Genomic DNA, 7187 nt, shown 5'->3' on the forward strand with positions numbered 1-7187 from the left:
TTCTTTCTTTCTTTCTTTCTTTCTTTCTTTCTTTCTTTCTTTCTTTCATATCCTCAGTGCTTAACACAATGCCTGGAATGTAGTTGGCATTTAACAAATGCTTATTGTCTGAGATAAAAGTGTATTTGCTAGATTACAATTAACATTAAGGTCCTGGCTAAGGGCCTTAGAATAGTGTGGCTTCTTTTAGGCAGATTCTAAAATTTCAACTACATACCACTTAGTCCTTAATCTTCTGTACACAGGTATAATTAAAGACAATATTTGTGAGAGATCACTCCCAAAAACCTTTTGATTTAAATGTTAAATGATGTGGATCACTCCATCTCAGTTTACCCAAAATGATTGCCACTATCTTCCTTGACCTATAAGACTCACCACTCACTACATTTGTTATCTCTTTAGCATCCTTTTGGATGCTGAGAACTAGATGAAGTCCTGCCACATAATTCACAGGCTACTCACTGGAGGTCCTAGGCTAGGTAATGGTCTTGGTCTATCTTACCATAAATTTCTGGGAGTGTTTTTTTTCATGTGTCTCTCTTTGTATTCTGCTCTGAGCCCAAAGTTGGGATAAAAAGATCCAGACCCTCCTAGCACACAACCTCTTGTATCTCTGGAATAGAATGGTGGTTCTCTTTGTTTTAAAATGTGTCCCCTTAGTATGACATTCAAACAATCTTAGGCAACTGCCTTCAAGTTAAATGCCCCAGGCAATTCAGCCCTTAAATGCCCATCCCTTTCATATTCCACAGTACAGGGGAGAAATAATGGATATCTGCTTCTCTCCAGGGCTGCCACACGTTGAATTAATGCTTCATCATCAAAGCTGAAAAGGGCACTGACCATTGGTTATCAGACAATGACAGTAGTTCTGACCATTACTTTAGTGCCTTCTGACAATTTCATTGCTTCCTTGAGAAACTGGGATAAGGTACCAGAGGCATACCAAGAATTAGTGAATTGAATTGCATTTGTCCTTTTTAGGAAAGATTAAAATTGCACTGTGTTTTATGTTTCCTCTTCTCTAGAGACTGGGGTTTAGTCACTAAAATAGGGAGAGATACAGCATTTGACTTTTTTCAGAGCATTTCCCATACTGAGACATTCATTATGGTTTTACTTGCCCATTCAGCCACTTCCAAGAGTCATTGCTGAGTATGATAGTTTGTATTCAGAAAGGACTCACAAACATAATAGCAATGATTTATCTTGAAGCAGATCCATTATCCTTGTATTTTCTTTCTTCCACTTATCTCATTTCATTGAGAGATCAATAATATAAAAATATAATGAACTACACTATTTGAAAGACAGCTAGGTTCCAATTAGTGTGAATAACGAATCCTATGATATGGTGACTTTATTCCAGTTTCTACCACATATTTCCATTGAACTGGGATGAGTTACCATATTTTATATAATTTTAACTTCGAATAGTGAGAATTCAAATACATGCGACTGCTTCCTGGATTCTTTATTTGCACTGATCAGAACCTAACTTATCTATAAAAATTCTAATTATGTGAAATGCTTAATGCTGTTGTTTGGACCTGATCTTATAATTACCAGACCCCAATCTTTTAATTAAATGTTATTGCCTAAAATATGTGCTTAATGTCTGTGTGATATCATTCATGAAATGTATGATTGGAAAAGCAGGCAAGCTACTCATGTAACAAGACTAAAGACAGATATCCTGAAGGTATCCTGTGTAAAGACTTCGTAGAAACCCAGACACATTGGGTAGATCTTTATGGCGAATTTATGGAAGAACATGTACAAATTTTCATAAGAAGTGAAGATGGGTGAATAATGGATAATCTCCATTGGTGATCTAAAGGATTCACTGAAGTGTTGAAGTTCTGTATCCCAACTAAAGCTTAATTATCTGGATCCCTGCCTAAGTATAAGATGTAGAGAGTATCCTTTACATCATTATTTTTCTGGAGATTTAAGAAAATGTACATATAAGTAAAATTATTGTTCTGTGCAAAATTTAATTCAATTCAATTTAAGAAGTATTTATTAAGTGCCATACTGAGTTGGTGGGGGGCAGAGGATGATCCTTCAAAGGAGATTGAGGAGTAGTCAGAAAGGTAGGAGAGGAACCCACAGAAATCAGTATCCCAGAAGCCAAGGGAAGAAAAATGTCTGTGATGAGGGCATGACTGACAGTATCAAAAGCTTCAGAGAGGTCAGGATATTTTAGTATGGAGAAAATGTCATTAAGCTTAGCAGTAAGAGATTATTTATTGCCTTGGAGAATAGTTGCAGCAAGTGATGAGATCAGAAGTGTAACTGAAGACAATTGAGAAAAGACGAGGAAATAAAGTCTATTGCTTATTTAAATTTTCTCAGAGTTTATTTTTGTTTAACTTATATTGGTTATAATAATCTTATCTGGCTGTTTAATGTTTTTAAATATATAAATAATATAAAAAATGGACAAGGTTACTTAGCTGTCACCAAATAAGCAAATGTCAATACTTAGATTGTGTTTGTGGCCTGTTGGTATGTTAATCTTTATGAATTATTCTCCACACCAGAGTTTCAGTGTGTGGTGCAATGTGTGGTGCATGGATCCACTGGGGAACATGAGAAAATTCATTGGGGTGTGAAAAGGAATTATTGGAATGGAGGACAGCAACATAGCTGTAGTCAAAGCTGCCTTCTTGTGCTACTTTCCTTCCCCTGCCTGCACCCAGTGGAGGTTGTTCTATCAGGGGTGAGGAACATGTGATCTCGAGGCCACACATGGCCCTCTAGGTCCTCAAGTGTGGCCCTTTGACTGGATCCAAATTTCACAGAACAAATCCCCTTAATAAAAGGATTTGTTCTATAAAACTTGGACTCAGTCAAAAGGCTGCACCCAAGGACCTAGAAAGCCACATGTGGCCTCAAGGCTGCAGGCTCCCCACCTCTGTGGTAGTCAATGGCAGACTCACTTATTCTCTGGTAGACACTCCTTCCCCAGCCCATTCCAGACCCCATTCCTACAAACCCCCCTCCTACTGCCAATAACAGTTTACATCTCTTATGTCCCTGAAGCCCGTGGAGAATAAATGACTTGCTCAAGGTTACAAAGCTAGTGATTATCAATGGCAGGATTTGAACTCAGGTTTCACCTGCTTCCAGGTCTAGCACTTTTTTTTTCTACTATATCACACTGCAGCATCAGTTATCAAAATTTCTTTGCTTGATGCAGATTGCACTCTCTCCCTGTGCCTTAGAAACCACTTTTGAGACGCGCTGGAGCCCAAAAAATTCATCATTCTTTGGACACTCCTCGATGATTTATCTACCCCTTCAAATTCACCTAGAGTGATGCTCAGATGTAATAAAAAGTCCATTGCTGGACCTATACCTGAAGCTTTTCCAGCTTGAAAACACAATCAATCAAACACAAACAACAGGCATTTATTAAATCCCCATTATGTGCCAGGCACTGTGTTAGGTGCTGGAGGTTAAAAAACAAAAGCGATACATTCTCTGCCCTAAGAAAGCTTACATTCTATAGGAAGAAAAGAGTAAACAGTAGGACACAGTTCCACACATAAATGATTGGGTATACAACAGTTTCTACTCGACCAAGATAGCCTTTGAAAATCCAGAGTAACCTTCTTACCAGGATGAACTACAAAGAAATGTGGGGAAGGACCTGACCCTAATGAGGTGAAAATTTTAAGCAGAGAAAACTAAATTATGCCAAAAATGTTTTCTCTACATATAGAACCAGGTAGCCAAGCCTATAGCTTGTCAAAAGTAATTATTCTGTTTTGAATAGTTTATTTCTGTGGTGCCTGTCATTCATAAAACAACTACTTTCAATCATACAAAATAGGTAATTTGCAGCTGAAATAGCTTTATGTATGAAGTGATTTCTGGATCAAATGTAAGCACCCATTTTTATATCTTCTTTGACAATATGTATTCATGAATGAAAGCTGAAGATATTATTATATCAAATTTTTCTTATTTGGTCAAGTCTGCCCTCAGAAACTAAATTGCTTTAGTTATGGAAACATTTTTTTTCAGATAATACTTCACTAAATGTTGGGGCAGATTGGTGGCTACTATCATTAGATTTCAATGAAGGAGGAATAAAGAGTTTCAATAGGACAACATAACCACTATGGTATTGGATATATGCATAAAATGTTTTCAATGAGTCTGTGAAAACATCTTATATTTAAAATATTTTTAGGATACAAAGGTAATGATCTATAAATTTTTTATTAGAACTACCTATTTCCTTAAATAGTTATTATAAGACTATACCTGCATAAAGAAAGAGGTAGGGTGGTATAACAGTACTGGTCTTGGAGTCAAGAATTTCTGGATTCAAATCCTGTCTCAGAAACTAACTGTGTGACAATACACTAGGGTTCACGGAAGATATAGACAGGTCATGATTTGTATTAGTGGGAGACAATCATAGTGGATATTCTGTATGCTCAGAACCAGAAATAGGTAGTATGGCTCCCAAGACGGTAGATGATGCAATGCTCAGTATAACATACTTTAAAGAGACTTTTGGTTCTTCAGAATCTGGTTAACCCTGTAGCCTAGCCAATGGTCAATGAATCTTCCTATAACCTTTGGAAAGAGGAAGAGAGATGCAACATTGAATGAAAGAATGTTATAAGCAAGGGATCATGGTTTTGGGACCCTGAGTGTGGTAATCAACCACCATTCAAGGAAATGAACCACAATTTGGGTGAGATGGTTGGCTGGAAGTAACTACAGAAGCAGCCTTGCCCCCCTGGATTTCTGTACCTTAGTGGGAAGCCCTAAATAGTTCATCCTTATATTATCTCTGCCTATGCTAATGAAATCATAGAACCTTTGTGTATTTTTGTACAGTTCTGTGACTACTAAGCAATGATTTTACAAGTGAATAAAGAAATTATTGGTATCCATATTAGTCTGTTATTTTCTGAATGCTATATTTACAAAACATTTGCTACAGTGGTATGCTCAATGAGAAGGAGGTGTTGATTTGCATGATATCAGGGGTCCTTCAGGTCTAAGAATTGACAATATTTGTGCATGGGGATTTTTATGCTTTATACAACTGGGAAGTGATTACAATAATTTGAGCATAGTCCCCTGGACTAATTAAGTCTTCAGAATGTTTTCATTTCCTTTGCGGCCATAATGGGGTGAAAGAGGGGAGAAATGTAGTTCATGTACATGAGCGATGATTTTTCTGCTTCCCAAGCAGCACATCTCTTATTCAGAGTATGAGGCTTGTACTAGTACATCCAGAAACAACAACAACAACAACAACAACAACAACAACAACAACAACAACAACAAAACACATTTATTTATCATATTCTTTGTGTCATACCAAATAGTCAGCTCCCAAATGACTTTTTTAACCAAAATATTTGCTTAAGACACAGCACACTTAGCCATTCCATACCTTTAGATGGATTCATAAATAACCTGAGTATAGAAATTTTTGTCATATTGAAAAACTTTGGGATAAAAACCTTAATAAGAACAGATTACATCTTTAAATATCTGAAATAAAACCTAAAAAACCAAAGTCTTAGCTAATTGAAAAGTGTGCATAAAAGAATCTTTTAAAAATTACATTGTGGAAGACATCTCCAAAGGCCTCATGATGGAAAATGCTATCCACATCCAAAGAAAGAACTATGGAGTTCAAATGCAGATCGAAGCATACGATTTGCTATTTTTTTTCTTCTGTTGTGTTTTGTTTCCTCTTTCTGGTGGTTCCTCTTATTGGTTCTAATTCTTACTTACAACATCACTAATGTGAAAATATGTTTAATAGGTCCCAATTTCTTCTCTATCTGAACAGCAATTGGAAAACTTAATTCAGAAATTGAGAAAAGCCAGTAAAGATATGGATTGTACACTTAAAGATCATATAATGTCACATCCTGCATGTCCTAAATGACCCCCAAAATGGTGATTCTGCATTCAAGCACTTGAAACAACAGATAACATTGAAAGATTAAATTTACTGGGACCAAGAAGGTGCTTTGTTGAGTTTGGAGCTGGAAGGGGAAAATTGTCTCATTGGGTTGATATTGCCTTACAGGAAGCTGAAAAAGTCTACTTCCTGCTAGTAGAAAGGATGACTACAAGATTCAAGGTAGATGGTAAACACAAAAACAGAAACTCTGTATTTGAAAGGCTTCAAATTGATATTCATCATTTATGTTTGAGCAAAATACCTGTGCTAATAAAAGAAAAGTTACCTGTGGTTGGAATTGCAAAACATTTATGTGGTGTGGCAACAGATGGAGAAACTGAGACCCAGGCATGCTAAGTGACTGCCCAAGGTCACAAAGATCTTGCATTGCGATGTTTAGCTGAAACCTGTCGTAACAGATGCAAAGAAAGAAATGAGGAACCGGTAGCCAAGCATATAAAGAAAACAGACACAGAAAATGACACTTTAGTAAATGAAGGAAGTGAAAAGAATGAATTAGAGCAGTGGATCCCTGTGGTTGGCATTGCTATTGCACTCTGTTGTCATCACAGGTGTGATTGGAGGCATTACATGGGCAAAGAATTTTTCAGGACCCTAGGACTTGGGCCAGTGGAATTTAACTATTTCCAATGAATGAGTAGCTGGGCCACTTGTGGAATGTGGGAAACAGCTTTGGAAACATCAAAAGTTAATATAAAGAAAAGAGATGATCAGACCAGCGATAATGAAGAGCATGACTGTGAATGATACAAGAAAACAGATGATAATCCTGAAGGCTTACCTGGGCTTCTTATTGTTGAAGAAAGGAAAAATATAGGTTGTCTCTAAATTACTGATTGACCAAGGCCGAATCCAATATTTACAGCAGAAGGGATAGAACGCTTCATTACAATACTATACAGACTCCCTTGTGTCTTTAGAAAATGTCCTGTTAACAGCTTTACCCAAAAAGTCTTCAACACCAGACTCAACAACATGATGAAAGAGAAATCTGAACAGTTCCTACTGAACAATTTTATAGCCCTTCTCTGGATATTTTAAACAGATAACATCATTTATCGAAAAATTACGGGAAAATTGTCTCCCACAAGGAAGTAAAGTTTCAAATTATGTTTTTTATATTCACAAAAAGAAACTCAAAACATTTTAAATAACTGATAATATACAAACATGTTTATATGTTGTAAGCTCTTAAGTTCTGATTCAAAGACTT

The 7187-nt window shown here is 36.5% G+C and overlaps 1 pseudogene; it reads left to right on the plus strand.

Moving 5' to 3' along the window:
• Positions 1–6953, plus strand: part of LOC114031821 — a 13984-nt pseudogene extending 7031 nt beyond the window's left edge.
• Positions 6954–7187: the final 234 nt, after the last annotated feature.

The sequence above is a fragment of the Vombatus ursinus genome, unplaced genomic scaffold (genome assembly GCF_900497805.2).
Source record: "Vombatus ursinus unplaced genomic scaffold, bare-nosed wombat genome assembly UNPS02015255.1, whole genome shotgun sequence".
NCBI lineage: Eukaryota > Metazoa > Chordata > Mammalia > Diprotodontia > Vombatidae > Vombatus > Vombatus ursinus.